The following is a 15,925-nucleotide window of genomic DNA, read 5'->3' as shown; positions in this document are numbered from 1 at the left end:
TAGTCTTCCTTTCAGCGGAAGCTGCCTATAAGGCTGATAGATACGATGTTGGATTACTAAGGCAAGTATACATTTTTATTTTTGAATAATGATAAGACCAATTAAAATCACAATGTGAGATTGGGCTAGAACAGAATGCAAGACAGATGCTTAAAATAGGGCGTCTACCAATTTTTTTTTTTTTTCCAGTTTTTCATCTTGTTAAAATTTCAGGAATTATGAGAACGCTTACGTAAGAACAGCTAGCTTGTTGGATGCAGAGAAACTTCAGGGGGATCTAATGATTTTATTTAGCATGCTGTGAGACTGTACCGAGAACCATTTTGTCATCCGGGGGAAAACCAGACTTCACAACCTTAAGTACTTGCTGAAATAGTTACTGTAGCTGATATTGATAAGGTAAAGGTAGCCTGAAAAGTAAGAATATGCAATAGAATTGTGGGGGGAAATGTAGAATTGTGGCCAGCCTCTGTGCACGGTTCCATGAATAAGAGGCAAACTGTAAAGATCTCTTCTGCTCCAGTCTGTCAGTTTATATACGCTGGTGGATATTTATTTGAGGTGTGGAACTTAAGTTTCCAAGGTAAGAGTCTCAGTTTCCTATGTAGGCAGTGGGAAACTCCTAAATTAAATGCTCTATTGAATATATAGGCAGCCTGGACTGCTAGTTTAACTCTCAGTTTATGTGCATGTAAATAGATGGTTTGAATAAGGCCCATTATCTTCCTCTTGCTGGTCAGGGACTGTTGCTTCTGTGCAAGAAGTAGATGGCACTACCTCTCTTTGCATCAGAAGGAGCTGAGAAATACTGTAGTTTCCTTAATCTTTGTTGAATATCTGCTCTTTATTTCAGTAGGTGTTTGTGCACGTCAAGTAAGGGTCTTCAAACTTGTCAGAAAGAATACTAACCAGGAGTGAAATCCATTGTCCCGCAATCAAATTGCACAATACCTGACTTTTAGCTAACATTTATAATTTAATTTCACAGTATTTCATATTTTTAAATAAGTGTTTGTAATTTGCAAGAATATTTGTATTTGGAGGGTGAATATCAGGAAAATACGACTTAGGGCTTTTATATTGAGCAAGTAATGGAATGAAGTTCATGGTTCTTGTTTATCAGTTCCTTCTGTAATGTTACTTATTTCACTATGTCCTCTGCAGATCGGAACAGTATTTGAGTTTATCTGTTTTTACCTAACCTTTATAGTGATACTCATCTAGACATATCAGTATGTATGTTCTCAACTTTACATATACAGTGTTTGATAGATAGGTGAATGTCCTTTATACCCAGCTTCCTTAGCAATGCTTCCTGGTTTCTTGAACTAAAGAACTTGAGCTTTTTGGTTGATTGATGGGTTCTGTTTCATTCTTGTATTCCAAGATTAAAAGATTTCATTTTCTCTTATCCTGCTCCGGGCAGGCTTCTGAATAGCTTAACTAGATTTGACCCTTTCCTCCCCAACAGCGACCTGATTCCTTAATGGGAACTTGAGTTATTCTAGCATTTTCTTATGAGAACCTGTTACCTCTTTGTTCTGTTCATCAGTGAAGACAGCAGTAGGGGGAAGCTCTGCCAGCAGATTCAGACTGTGGTGGTTGATGCCTGTTGCATAATTTTTCAGTCAGATTTTTTTTTCCCTAACTCTTATGTCAGGAAAGTAATTTACCTGTTTCATTTTTCTATGCTTCATCTTCTGAGATTGTTTACATGCTTCAAGCATATCTTATGTTTTCCTACATCAACAGGATAAAGCCCTTTAAAAGTACTGCACTTTCCTTTTGCACACTACTGATAAATAAAGGTACTTACCTGTCTCACCACAGATAATATTTCACTGAAATATTATCTACATGAAAATATTATCTACATGACTACATGAAAACGTGATATTAGGTGCTATTTATCAATAAGGACCTTTTCTACCACAGCACAAGAAACAGTGATTTCTCTGCAGCATGTTCCTGTAGTCATATGTCCTCAGGCTCACCACATAGGGTTTTACCTTCAGAAAAGTAGTCTTTCAGTTTTATTGAACTAGGGAAAGACTTCTGTAGGTAATTCCTGAGTGGAATGCCGGGTGGTATTATTAACAATGAGAACGTGTACATAAATAGGCACTCAAAGGCAAATGACCTCTAACTTCTTTCCTTCAAGATATGTTATGTATTCACAACATTATCTGTACATTCAGAACTTTTCCTTTCATCCTTCTTGCTGGTTCCTCTGACTGAGAGAAGCTAAGAATGGGATGAAGTAATCCCTCCTTCATAGAGGATGGGGCCACAAACATTTACAAGGTAGAACATTCTTTGCCTAGTACTGCTTGTATACAGGTGGTTACTGTGTAGACATTCATATAGATAGCGCTTTCCTAAAGAACTATTTTCATGCAATAGCGTAGTCAATCTTTCTGTCAGTTCTTATATTAGATGCTCTTGTGTATTCTCTCACATTCGTCTTACAGTTTGATATATTAGTCAAACTTAATTTAAATTGATCAAAAGTTAGGGATATCAAGGACACTAATTTCCTACAAGTTTTTGTCGGAACTGGTGACTAGAGAGAGGAAAGACTCTTAAGTAGAAGTCTTTGAGTAATAAGCTGTTAGAAATTCACCTTTTATATATTTCAAGATGTGGCAGCCAAAACCTCACATAATCGGACGTGTCACGGGCTGCCATTTGATTAGGCACATAGGGAGGAGATGTGGGGGGATGCTAAGACTGCTGTCTGTCTGTAGTATAGGTGCTGAAGTTAAGGGATCTAAGTCGCAAATTCTTAGGAATCTGCCTTTGTTATCTTTAAAACCCACAAATTTATTGCTCTTTTTTTTTCCCCTGTACTCATCTCTGTTTAGAAGAAACGTATCTACTTTTTGACTTTGTTTTTCATATTGGAAGAAAAAAAGAAACAAATTAAGTAATAAGTTATTGCAGTCATTTCTTTGTGCATTTTGTAACATAGCAGGCACAGAGATTAATCCTGAATCAGGTGATGGAGAGGAGTTAACCACTGGAGGGTAAGCCTAATTTTAGAATCTCATTCAGCTGTGATTAGATGTTTAACTTTGGAGTACATGGGTATAGAAGCTGTCTCTTCGGTTGAAAAATGTGCTAGAAATTTTTTTTTTTTTTTTTTTTTTTTACTAACATGCTGCTTTCTTCCTAGCATGTCATCATTTTCTGCAGATTTTTTTTTACATTCCCAATAGAAGAGGGGTTTTCTGAACACTGGAAAGGAATTGTCGATGGACTAGAAAATATTACTGGTATGTATGCCTTCAATTCGTAAACAAAAAGCATATCTTAGAGAATATATAGGAGAGGAAAGTATAAGAAAACAGGAAAGACGAGGAAAACGTGTCTGAGTGAGGCAGTGATAACAACAAGGGAGGAAAGAAGATGGACATAATATTGATGGTGGTTGATCATCTTACCAGATTTGATTTTTTGCCAGCTTTTGTTTTGAGATTCAAATACTTCTTGATGTAAGCCTCATATAATCCTTTAAAAAGTTTGGATCATCATTATATGAATTCAGTTCATTTCTTCTTGTATTGCTCAGTAAAACAATCTAGCTTACAGTGTTTAGGTCAAGTAATATTTGTGTATGTCTGTTCAATATGGTTTGTGTTCAGCTTGAAGAGGTTTGGAGTTCCAGCCTTAAGTAAGCTTAGCGTTAAAATTGGTTCTAGATGTGTTTAAATGCCCTTAAAAATATGGGATAATTGTGTGTTAACTATAAAAATGTAATGTCATAGTAAATGAGAAGTACGGTTTAATTATACGCAGTACTCTCTACTGGGTAGAGTCTGTGCTTTAATGAAGCCCATTAATTCTACCAAATCTCTCAATAACTGGCTGTGTGACTTTGGCAAATCACTTCAATGCTTTGTGTTTCTCTTCCCCGTTGCATAGTAAGATTTCATGCTATTAGTGTATTTATGATCAGCTATTTATTCTAACAACTTATGTCAGCATCCCTTGAATAATAGATTAAGCTTGCTTTAAAGCTGCAAATCCAAAGAAGAGGGATGACCTTCCCCCATATCTTCCCCCCAACAGCCACCCCTCTGTTCTAGGAGAGAGAGCTGTACCAAGCAAAGACATTTAGAGAGACTCTAAGGATAATTTACTGGCAACCTTCAACGAATAATTCTTCTTTGCGTATGTATGCTTTCTGTTGCCCACTTTTACCTGAGCAGTTTGTCAATGTTTTGAGTCTTGCAAATGGTATTGCAATTAGGTGTTTTTCTGAGGCAGTCTCTTTTATTGTAAAAAGATGAACTACAGAAGAATTAAGCTCCTAGTGATGATATCTGTCTTCATTTTTTTTGAAGTGCTTTTAATTTTCATGTCACCCCTAGCGTATTTCCTTGGGTCATCTTACATCTGTGGCTTACATCTATCTGTCTATGTCTCTGGTACTCCCTTTTTGCTTCTCTGGATGTGTCTACGCAATATACTGTAACAAAAATGAAATAGATGTGCAGTTTGTTTTCTCTCTGTTACACAAAGGTAATACCTTCATTCAGACAGATAACCAAAAAAAAAAACAAAACAACCCACACCCAGAGTGGTGATGTTTTCGTTTGGAGGCCATAAAATGGCTTTGTTTATCCAAAATAGGAGATTGCGATCTTAGCCCACTTATATTATTAGTTCTGCCCATTATAATACTCCTTTTTTGGTTTGTGTGTTCACCCAGAGAATTTGAGCTACAAGTTTTGTTATCAGGAGCATTCAATGAGGACATGCCCTCACTTTGAATATCCTTCCTGGTACTTAATGTGAAGTATGTTAACAGTGTTATTAAGAAACCATTATCTCTGTTTAAATAATGGAATATTTGGTATGATTTTTATTTAGCCTGAATTCTCACATTTTGGATTATTCATTGTTACCGATACCTTTGAACAACAGTGTGCTGGCTATATTAAGCCAGACAAAATTTTCTAAGATCTGTGTTTTCCAAGAGGGGAGAGAGTTTAAAGGAATGTTTAGTTTTAAAATGTGTATATATATCTATCTTCTAGACGAGACCAAGCACTTGGTAACTGTCCAGGCTTGCTAGCATAGGACATCAGATATGCCTCAAGAAGAAAGTTCTGTAGCTAGTTGTTCCAGGATTTATGCGAGTATTAAAAACAGGTCCTCCACCTTAAAAAACAAACAAACAAACAAACAAACAAAAAACTTTAAGTAACTAAGAAGGACGCTGGTCTCCTAGCCATCTTGCTTAATGCCTTTTAGATCCAAAGGTCCATAAATCTTCTAGCCTGACTGATCTGAAGTAGCTCAAAAAAGGCCCATTCAGCAGCTGGTCATAAAAACCCCTAGGGTGGCATTTGGTACCTCAGTGGTTATTTGCTACTCACTGCTGTGATGAGAGTGGTTTAAGTCCTGGTAATTCTACTGCTGATTACTAGAGTGCCATTATTCATAGTAATTCCTCCGTGCCATTGCATGGTTTGTCACTGATCGCCTGTGATACCAGAATCAACCATACTCTGCTCGATCTGAGGACTTACTAATAAGCGTCACCGTTTTTTCCTTTTTATGGTGTCAGTACTAAGTTCTCCTTTGCTAGTATCCAAAATGATTTGTAGTCTAGTTCTCAATTTTGGTGTTAAGCCTGGTGTCCAGTATATCTGTCATACTAGATTCAGAAAAAATGTGATGCTTTATTCTTGGTCTTCAAGCATACATGTACCTGTTGAATTCTTTAGGGCCTGAGAGGCATTCCCCAACCCTGCAAGAACCGTAGCAGTAACAAAAGCTAGGTCCAGACCATGTTTTCTTTCATTGCCAGCCAAGAGTGGCTGCTCTAGAAGGTGTCCGAATCAGATAAATAAGCACAATAAAACTGTCTTTTTATGGTGTTTGATAGCAGTCTGTGTTCTTGCAAGAGTACTATAGTAACATCTACTCTGGAGCTACCAGTTGTGGATAAAAACTTCAACTAATGAATATTACTTCCACTTCTTCTTAAGGTTGTCTAGATCATCTATTAATGGGAAATTATGAGACATAGCCACATCATTATGGCAAATACTGAACTCATTGGTCCTTTCAAGATTGCTACTTCCAGAATTCAGAGAGATCTTGCTAAAGAAAGCAAAGCCCTTCAAGTAAAAATAAGAAGTCAAATAGTAGAAGCAGCTTTTTAATAATAAAAACTGCTATCCTTGGTAATACAAATGGAAATACCAAATTATTGTCTTTTTGAAAAGATACAGATTTATCAATTGGGATTCTTGGCAATTTTTCACTGAAAAATTCTTCACTGAAAAATTGCCATAATGCTTGAGGGGAAAAAATAAAGATTTGTTACTGCAGAGGTTAACTTTTGGCCAAAAACAGTACTGGAGGAAGCTAGTAATGCAAAAATAAAGTCCTCAAGCAGTTCAGTCGAAGTGGTTTAGACCTTTCTGATGCTATTATTCTCTACTGTTGTCAACAAAAATAAAAATAATCTGAATTCCTGCTTTTTTAAGTCAACACTTTTAGTATTGCATCCACGTAAACAAAAGAGAGTTTTAAGGCCTCTTGAGTGTTTCTGCTTAGTCTAAAATGAAAACAGCACAAGCTGCAGCCTTACTAGGAGCAATCCTTTTACTTCTCTAAAAGGAACCAGATCAAGAGAGGAAATGTAAGTTTCTTACAAGGATTTCATGCATAATTTTATACCGTCTTACTTTGTAGAGTAAATGAAGCCCAAAACATTTTATCATTTTGTAAGCAAGCAGCTCATGTTTACGCTTTTGGAAGTTCAGAGTCACAAGTTTATATCCACATTGTATCAAACTAGAGTGTCAAAACTTTATATCTGAACTGAAGAAATCAAGAAATTAGCTAAAACAGCCTTTAGCTTTCACTGCTTGCACAGTTATATTGATTTAATGATTTTTCTTGTTGTTACTGGTATTAGCAAAAAATATTACAGTAGGTTATGTGGAGAATTTTAGAAAAAACGGACATTATTCATGCTATTTGTTTTGTTTATGTATCATTGTATATTAAATACTGATATTTGTCTTAATTTTTTTTTTTTAAGTTCAGATGTATAATCTGAGCATTTTGCAAAGGTTTTCATCTGTCAGTCTTCACCTATCCTTTGCATAAAATAATGCAATTTTCTGGAAAAGATAATGAAGAAGAGTGAAAACAGCTTCTAAAACCATGACCAAATTGAGAACTGCTTCTAGGAACAGACCTATGCCAGCACAACAATGTATATTGAGAGAAGTAGCTTAAGTGGCAGTGATATTTTAGCTGTAGAAGAATAATTTCAAAAAATCTCTATTTAAACCCCAGAAGTGTGTGCACTTCTATATAAAATAAAGCAATATCTGTCTTGAAAAGTTAGCATTCTAGTAACAAAACATTGAGGGGGAAACCTGAAGGATGGAATTCTGGAAATGTTGATATCATAAAACAGAATTTTTAGACCTAGCACAGATACAATACGTGGTAGAGCAGTCCTACAATTATTTCTGTGGTGTATTCCACAACCTGGCACCTAGTGCAATTGCATGGAGGCCTGTGGTTTGGAATCATCCATCGTGTGAATGCACACTCCTCAAAGAAATTATGACCAGCACCATGAGTGCCTGAGGTCCGTAATCTGCACTTCCTGCTCTTCTCCTCCTCATAATCTCAGAACAACTGTGATGTATTTAGAATTCTGCATGTGATAAAGAACTAAAATGGTGTTGCGTGTGCTCCACCTCGCCTGTGTACATATTCCACAAGAGAGGATGGGCTATGAATGCATGTGCTATGGTGTTTTGAGAGCAGAAGAGTCAGGAGTCCCAAGCGATCACACCACTGCATAGGTATACTTCTCCCTGTTTATCGTGTCAAATTTGCGCAATGTTACATAAATCTGTTTTTTCAAAAGGCCTCACATTGTCTGTCTTTGGTTGGGATTTTTCTTTGCTTGCTTTTTTTCAACAGTCCCTCTCTTTAATCTTAGACTTTCACGGACATATATGTTCTGATTAGCAATATTTGTGGTAGAATGTTTGTTGCATTGTGTTTTTCATACTTTTCTGATTTTGTTGAGCTGTGAGTGTGAGTAACTTCAAGTCATCTTCAAAATATAATAGTAAAAGCTGTTCTATTTTATGTAACAAACCTTTGAACATTTATAAAAATGTAGCCTATTTTGAAGGCAATTGAGAGACTATGATTTAATCCACAAATTATCAACCTGGATTTACGGGGTTGCAAAAAGGTCTTGGAGTTGACTGCAGATGCCCTTTTTGTCTTTATAGTTAGATGGGAATCTTGCTACTCTTAATAGAAGGCCATAGAACAGAGAAGTATAAAAACTGTGCAAATGGACTAATTTAATTTGGCAATATTTTGCATTGTCAGGCTTCCCTTTTGTCCTGAATTTTCTTATTTATGTAAAGAACACCTTCACTGGTTTCAGTATAAATTGACCTACTTTAGGAATCTCTTGCGTTGTTAAAAACGTGGTGAACAGTGTAATTGATAATCTGTCTGTCTCATCTTCAGCTTCTCTTACTCGTTTTGTATGTTTATATTATTTCTCATCTGTCTCCAAGACGGATGATTATAAAACAGATAAAATATAAAAATTGATACATTTTAAAAGTATGTGTGTATTGTATTGTAATGTGAAATGTGCTGAGTTATCACTGAATGATTCTGATGTTTTAATGGTTTTAGGTTATCCAATCGGCACTTAGGAAACTGGGAACTGAACAAAGAGCTAACAATAGTGGAAGTCCTCACAGTTACCAATACGAGAAAGTCACAGAATCACAGAATGGTTGAGGTTGGAAAGGACCTCTGGAGATCACCTAGGCCAACCCCTGTGCTCAAACAAGCTTATATAGAGCATATTTCCTAGGATCACGTCCAGACGCGTTTTGAATATCTCCAGGGAAGGAGACTCCACAAGCTCTCTGGACAACCTGTTCCAGTGCTCTGTCCCCCTCACAGGAAAGACGTTTTTCCTCATGTTCAGATGGAACTTCCTGTGGTTCAGTTTGTGCCCACTGCTTCTTGTCCTGTCTGGCCCCTTCCTCTCGACATCCCCCCTTCAGATACTTGTACACATTGATCAGATTCCCCCCTCAGTCTTCTCTTCTCCAGGCTACACAGGCCCAGCTCCCTCAGCCTTTCCTCCTAGAAGAGATGCTCCAGTCCCCTCCTTATCTTTGTAGCCCTCCGCTGGACTCTGTCCAGTAGTGCCATGTCTCTCTTGTAGTGGGGAGCCCAGAACTGGACACAGTACTCACCAGGGCTGAGGAGAGGGGCAGGATCACCTCCCTCCACCTGCTGGCAATGCTCTGCCTAATGCACCCCAGGATCCCATTGGCCTTCCTGGCCACAAGGGCACACTGCTGGCTCATGCTTCACTTGTTGTCCCCCAGGACTCCCAGGTCCTTCTCTGCAGAGCTGCTTTCCAGCAGGTCAGCCCCCAGCCTGTACTGGTGCATGGGGTTGTTCCTCCCGAGGTGCAGGACCCTGCCCTTGCCTTTGTGGAACTTCAGGAGGTTCCTCTCCGTCCAGCTCTCCAGCCTGTCCAGGTCCCTCTGAAGGGCAGCACAGGCCTCTGGTGTATCACTCCCACTCCCCCCAGTTCAGTATCATCAGCAAAATTGCTGAGGGTGCACTCTGTCCCTTCCTCCAGGTCACTGATGAATACATTGAACAAGACTGGAGCCAGGACTGACCCCTGGGGGACACCACTAGCTACAGGCCTCCAACTAGACCACAGCCACTGGCCACAACCCTCTGAGCTCGGTGGCCATCCAGCCAGTTCTCCATCCACCTCACTCTCCACTTATCCTGCCCATGCTTCCTGAGTTTCCCCTATGAGGATGAAAGCAGAGGAGGCCCCAGCGAGGATCGAACTCGCGACCCCTGGTTTACAAGACCAGTGCTCTAACCACTGAGCTATGGAGCCACCTGCATTCAATATAAGTGAATATAATATTGTCAATATAAGTCAATATAATAATTTGTCTTAAGTATGTTCTATTATGGGCTCCTATGATACCGGTATTCCAATAGAGCAGTGTGCCGTGTATCTGACTCTTACAATCAGTTTGTGTAGTTTCAAATCCACTGTCCTCATTTGTAAAATTCGGTAGAGAATGTATTGGTAACTTACAGTTTGATCTTAAATTTAAGAACAAAGTAAGCCCTTATCTGTCAATAACATTTTTGAACTGTAGAGTTAGTCTAGCCTAGCAAACGAAAAAATAGTTCAGAGTTGGGTAGCTCATGAGACTGGGTCATGACTGTGACCCACTGTTTTAAGGAAATTTGTTACTTTGAGCAAATTTTAAATATTGTAAATGGCTTTGCTATTCAGTAAACTGGCAATCCACATTCAGCAAATCGTTTAAACGTGGCTAAATAGCATCCCATTTTGCACTATACTATATCTAGGAACCAGAGGTCAACTCTGTAAAGCTGTGCACAAATATATCATGGAGACCACTTCTGATCAAGAATTTTGTAGAATCTGACAGAAAAATAGGTTAATGTAACATATAGAGGAAGCAAAAGATGCATGCGAACACAGGTCGTAACAATAGAATCGTTCAGGGTTTTTGTTGTTGTTGTTTGCTTTAACGGTTAGGTTAGAAGTTTCTAATTTCTGATTTATTTATTTATGGCCAACTCATAAACATGCTTTTTTTTAAATATAGATATATTGATAGGGAATAACCAGTTTCCCACAACCTTTGTGTTTTGGTAAACATACTAAGCTGTTTATAGAGTGTGTCTCTGAGGCTAAGTAACCGCAGCTGTAACCACAAACCTCCTCACAGCTTTTCTGCTGTCATGACGTTTTACTTTCTGTGCTTATAAAGTCCATCTTTGCTGATAGGTAAATTAGTGCATCTCATGCAAGATGTGGTAAAGGGCAGTTCTTTAAATGATCTGTCAGTTGTAATTGAGTGTATGCTTGCTTAGAGTTGTCTTTTGGAAATGGACAAGGATAATACATACAACTGGAGACAAGCAGCCTAAGTTTTGAGAAAGAAAATAGATTAAGTATGAGTATCTCTCTGGATATCTTCCGTCAAGGAAGCTGTTGTTAGTGTTTCTCTTCTCATTAATGTTACAGTTCTTCCACTGGAGTGTACTGCAGATCCTTAACTGCACGCAGTAGACCTCCTTTTAAAACCTTTAAATGATTTTAGTTTATTCACCACATCCCTTCCTATTTCTTTATGCTCTATAGTATTGCTGTTGTGTGATGGTATTCCATTAGAAAGGGAATGCTAGAAGTAGTGGTGGTGTTAAGTTTTCAAAGTCAGATTTCAGAAATGATTATTGTTCCAGAGGTTATATTTGTTAACTTTATAATGTTAAGTGTTACATCATGTAATAATAGGTAGGCTCCTTGTGTTTGTGTACAAGTGTGTGTTGCTTTTTGATTTCATTCATTTCCATAGCCAAACTAGACACATTCCTTTAAAATGCGATATCTACATTGACTGCTGCTCCTGTCAACATAAGGAGTTTGTTTCTCCACGTAATGTATATCTACAACCTACCCTCCTTTTTTCTATTGCTGTGCCTTTAGTTGCCTGATTTTTGTATTTGTTTGTATTAAAAATAAGCTTGATGATAGCACCTTTCCCTCTTACTCTGTTTTCTTTTGTAAAGCTCATTATTAGTTTTACTTAATCTCAGAAGGTCAATAACCCCGATTCAGATAAAGTATATAAATCAAGGAGCTTTGTGAATGCCTCTCTATCTGAATACCCTACAGTCTTTCTTTTAACGCTAGTTCTGAGTCTTGTGATCATCATCATTGTTGTTTCCTAGGGAGAGGGAAACTCCTGTTACTGATTACATGATCTTTTAATCCTTCAGCCATCCTTGCCAGCCTAGTTCAGCTTTCTTTATTTTATTTTCTTCCACTGTGATCCTCTTTTCTCTCTGTAGCCTGAAATAAAACATACTCCACTAAGTTTTCTGTGCTTCTGTCAAAATCTTAAATTTATATATTTTTTTTCTTTCCCTATTCTTGACCAGTAGCAATAGGTCTGTGGAACCTCCATAGCAAGGGGTCCCCAAAGAGTCTGGCTCTTCCACGGGTCAGGTTATCACTGATTTTCTTCTTAAACAATCATGCAGTGTTACCAGCATGTAAAACCCTTGTCAAAGCCCACAAAGTGCTTGATAGTTGTAAGGTGTCTTAGAGGTTTTGTGGCACAGTTACAGCTGAGGAAAATCAGTGGGTTTAAGGTGTGGATTTAGTCCTGTGCTTAAAAGGAGACATGCATTTCCATGGTTTGTTGAACTGGGAACAACATACTTTGAAAATGCAAAGCTAGAATTAGTGCAATCAGTTATTGGTATCGCTAATTCTGACTTTTAAAAAATGAATGGCAAATCTCTCCTGAAAAAAGGAGAAGTTGACTGATCTTCAACATAAAAATGCACAACGTGTGCACTGAATCGAATGGTCACTCAAGAGATGCTCATAAAATGTTTTGCTCAGTCAGATTTGTTCACACGTTCACTCGAGTGAACATAGAAGTATACAGTCAGGTTGCCTTTTTCATTGAAAGACTATCTATACACAGGAAAAACAGCAGATTGTAATGCATTAAAAATCCTAAAGAACGAACCATTTTTTCTTGGATTCTTGACAGCATATAATTTTAAGTTTTACCTAAATAATATTACTAATCGTTACATTGCTCTCTGCTTTGATGGCATTGAAGCACGTATCTTGCCAGTCAGGTGAGAAATCCAGTCCTTCTCCCAAGCAAAACATTGCCTAAGACAACTAAAGAGATGATCCAGGGTCCTGTGGAAGAAGCTGAAGTTGTGTCTAGTAAAGCTAGAAGTGATGCAAGCGATCAGAAATTCTTTGGCAGTTCCATTGCAGATATAAGAACAGCGTCATTGGAGAGGATGCCAGAGAAGACTCAGGCTGGTGACTCAAATGCCCAGAGCCTTAATGCAGAGCTCTCAGAAATTGAAAGTGAATTGGATTTCCAAAAACTATTGTGGGACTCACTCGAAGAGTGGGAAAAGATTTTTTTTTTTTTTTTTGATTGGAAGAATATACGTTTTGAAAATCCTGATACAGATTTAATATGTTAGCAGATTATGTGGATAGTACAAATATTAGAAATAAATAAATAAACCCTCCCCCAATCATCAATTAAAAAAAGCAGTAATTATGCAAAACTTCTATCTATTCATTGATAAATAAGAGGAAAAGTTAATGTACTGAAAATATAAATAACGTTCTTAGCTGATAAACTTTAGAATGATTCTGTTTGCTTCAAATAGATTTCTGCTGATTTTTATCAATGATGCAAAGCCAAATTGAGATAGGGTGCAGAAGAGTAGAATAGATAATGAATCCCTAATAGTTTTTAAAGTTTAAAAATTATCTGCTTTTTCTTATGTTTTGGGATACAGAAATGGAAAGGATTAAGGCTTGTTTAGAAAGCTATGTACATATGAATAGTAATAAACAGCAAATTGTAGTTACGCTTCATTGTATTTTTAATAGTGTTCATATAAATGATAAGAAATAGAACAAACCTAATTTTACCCTTGGCTTAAAACCAGTAGAAGCTGAAGAAAAAGGGTAAAAAAATGTTGTTTACATATATGTATATTATGTTGTCTTTTACAAATGGAAAATCTGATTCCTTACAAGTGTATTACTTTTCAAGGTTTACCGTAGAATGGCGTAATAATTGCCCTTAAGCATTACTTGATGATTTGAAAGAATTTTTCCCTGTCACCGTGTTTTTTACACTGTTAGTATCTTCAGTCAAGACATTGGGAAGCTATAGCACCTTATTACTAGGTAATGAATTTTTTGGGATAATATCACCTGGATAATGTTCTGGAACTCAGTTTAAATATTTGTTTCATTATTTAGATCTGCATCGGAAGCTGTTTCCAATAGGTATGTGAAAAGTGAAGTAAAAAATTTCTCATATTTTTATTAAACTTTTAGGACTGTAAACAGCAAGCTTTATGCTTAAATACGAATTGTGAAAGCCAGTACAAATCATCCAGTTTCATAATGTTCCACTTCTGAAAACACATTGGGCATTGGAGGTGTATTTCGCAGGAATTAACATGCTATTCTTTGCAAAACATTCTCCGTCTGACTACTACTAGACCATTAATAAAGTATTTTTTATTTTAGTTATTCCAGCACAGGAAAGAAATAACTAACATATCAAAAACAGCTACCGATGAAACTACTCTTGAAGCAATGTTAAATAAGATCATTGACCTTTGGAACAAAACACGTTTACGTTTGTCTCCTTACAGTTCTGAAACTGCAGCTATGATAATTTCATCTGCTGAAGATAAAGTGGTTCAGTCAGAAGATTCTCAAGTAACAGTTTCAACGATTAAGGGCTCTTGTTGGACCTATTAAGGTAAAGAGTATTTGTCATTGGTTCATATTTGGATCATGTTTTAAGTAGTAGCAAAAGTGACAGGTGATTTAAGAGATGTTCTCTTTTATACCTTTATTCAGCTACTCAGTATTACCTATTCAAGATCATACCCTTTTAGATGCACAGAAAGGACCTATATTTGTAATGGAGAAAATGTAATTGTAAATTCATATAATTTTTATATAATTTGCAAAATGTTTTTTATATAAAACCCAGGATAAGTTGTGTAAAATAGAATCTATATTGTTCATTTCTTTAAATTCAAAGTTCATACAGCGTTTTTTTTAGGAGTTTATGCCTATATATATGATGCTGAGTTGCAGAGCTGCTAGTGAAAAGTTTCCTCTAATAACTCTAAACTCTGCATCACTGAGGAAATCAGCAGCAATTGCGTAGTACAGTTTTGCTCTCTTTGTGATTTGACAGTTTTTTTTAATTTATTGTTTTGTTAATTAGAGGTATTTGTGATTAATTTTTCTTAAGCAGGAGTTTAAGCACCCTCTCTGTTGAATTTTATTGCTTTTACCGCATGCCTTGTGGCACTTGAGGATAGTATTCTGTCTTCCAACTCATGTTCTAAGTATCTTTATGTTCCGAGTAAAGGTCGTGTGCCTATGAAGTATGTAACAGTCACTGAAAATGTCGCTGAGGTTTTAGCAGGAACTTAAGATCCAGATCCCGAGCTTTTTGTCCAGAAATACTGTGGAAAGATTCGTAGGCCCAGTGGTTGTCCTGTGGCCTGACCCATCCAGGTTGAAGTAATTAGTTTCAGGCTCATCATTACTTCACATAATGTATCACTGGTGTGGACATACGAGCTGGGAAACGGTGGTCATAGAAGTGTCTGTGGTAGTCATGTTGCATTTCATTACATTTAGATTTGGGTGCAATTATATCTGAATATTTGTATGATATCGGCTCAGTCTTACGGTCTCGGAGGCTGTTTAGTATACTCGTTCAAAAGCATGCTGTGAGATTGTTGGCCGCTCCTTAAATGTACATGTTATGAGCTAATGGCTATTGTGGGAAATGAAAGAACGCAGGGGTGGGGGACTTAAAATAAGGAAAGGAATTTGGCAGTGTGAACTGGAACATCTTTCATACATATATGGAGAAACCTAGACAATACATCTATATTTATTGTCTCTATGTATAGATTCAGAATTGGATAAACTGACAGGGTTAGAAAAATAGCCGCTTAAATTGTTTTAGATGGGCTATAGGAAATGGGTATAGTGATAAAGGTGGATAGTTGTCAAGATTAAGATGGCCTCAAGGTAGAGGATTAGAAGGCCGGTGCTGTTAAGTACCTTAAAATACAAATGCAAATTAAGCAAGAGTTAGGTGCACTATATACAAACCAACATAAGCACTTTTGTGTACTACTTTATTCGGTAGCAGAAGAAAACTCTCATATGTCGCCTTCCTGAAAGAGCGTTTTGTTTGGGTGGTTTTATTTGAGTCTTTGTTAATAT

The 15,925-nt window shown here is 37.1% G+C and overlaps 1 non-coding gene across 1 annotated transcript; it reads right to left on the bottom strand.

Annotated features, from left to right (window-relative positions):
- Positions 1–9,879: 9,879 nt before the first annotated feature.
- TRNAT-UGU (transfer RNA threonine (anticodon UGU)) lies at positions 9,880–9,952 on the bottom strand. Its single transcript has one exon. It is a non-coding gene; the product is annotated as a tRNA-Thr (tRNA).
- Positions 9,953–15,925: the final 5,973 nt, after the last annotated feature.

Source organism: Struthio camelus, chromosome 3 (assembly GCF_040807025.1).
Source record: "Struthio camelus isolate bStrCam1 chromosome 3, bStrCam1.hap1, whole genome shotgun sequence".
Lineage (NCBI taxonomy): Eukaryota > Metazoa > Chordata > Aves > Struthioniformes > Struthionidae > Struthio > Struthio camelus.
The sequence above is the reverse complement of the archived record's forward strand: the minus strand, read 5'-3'. Positions and strand labels throughout refer to the sequence as shown.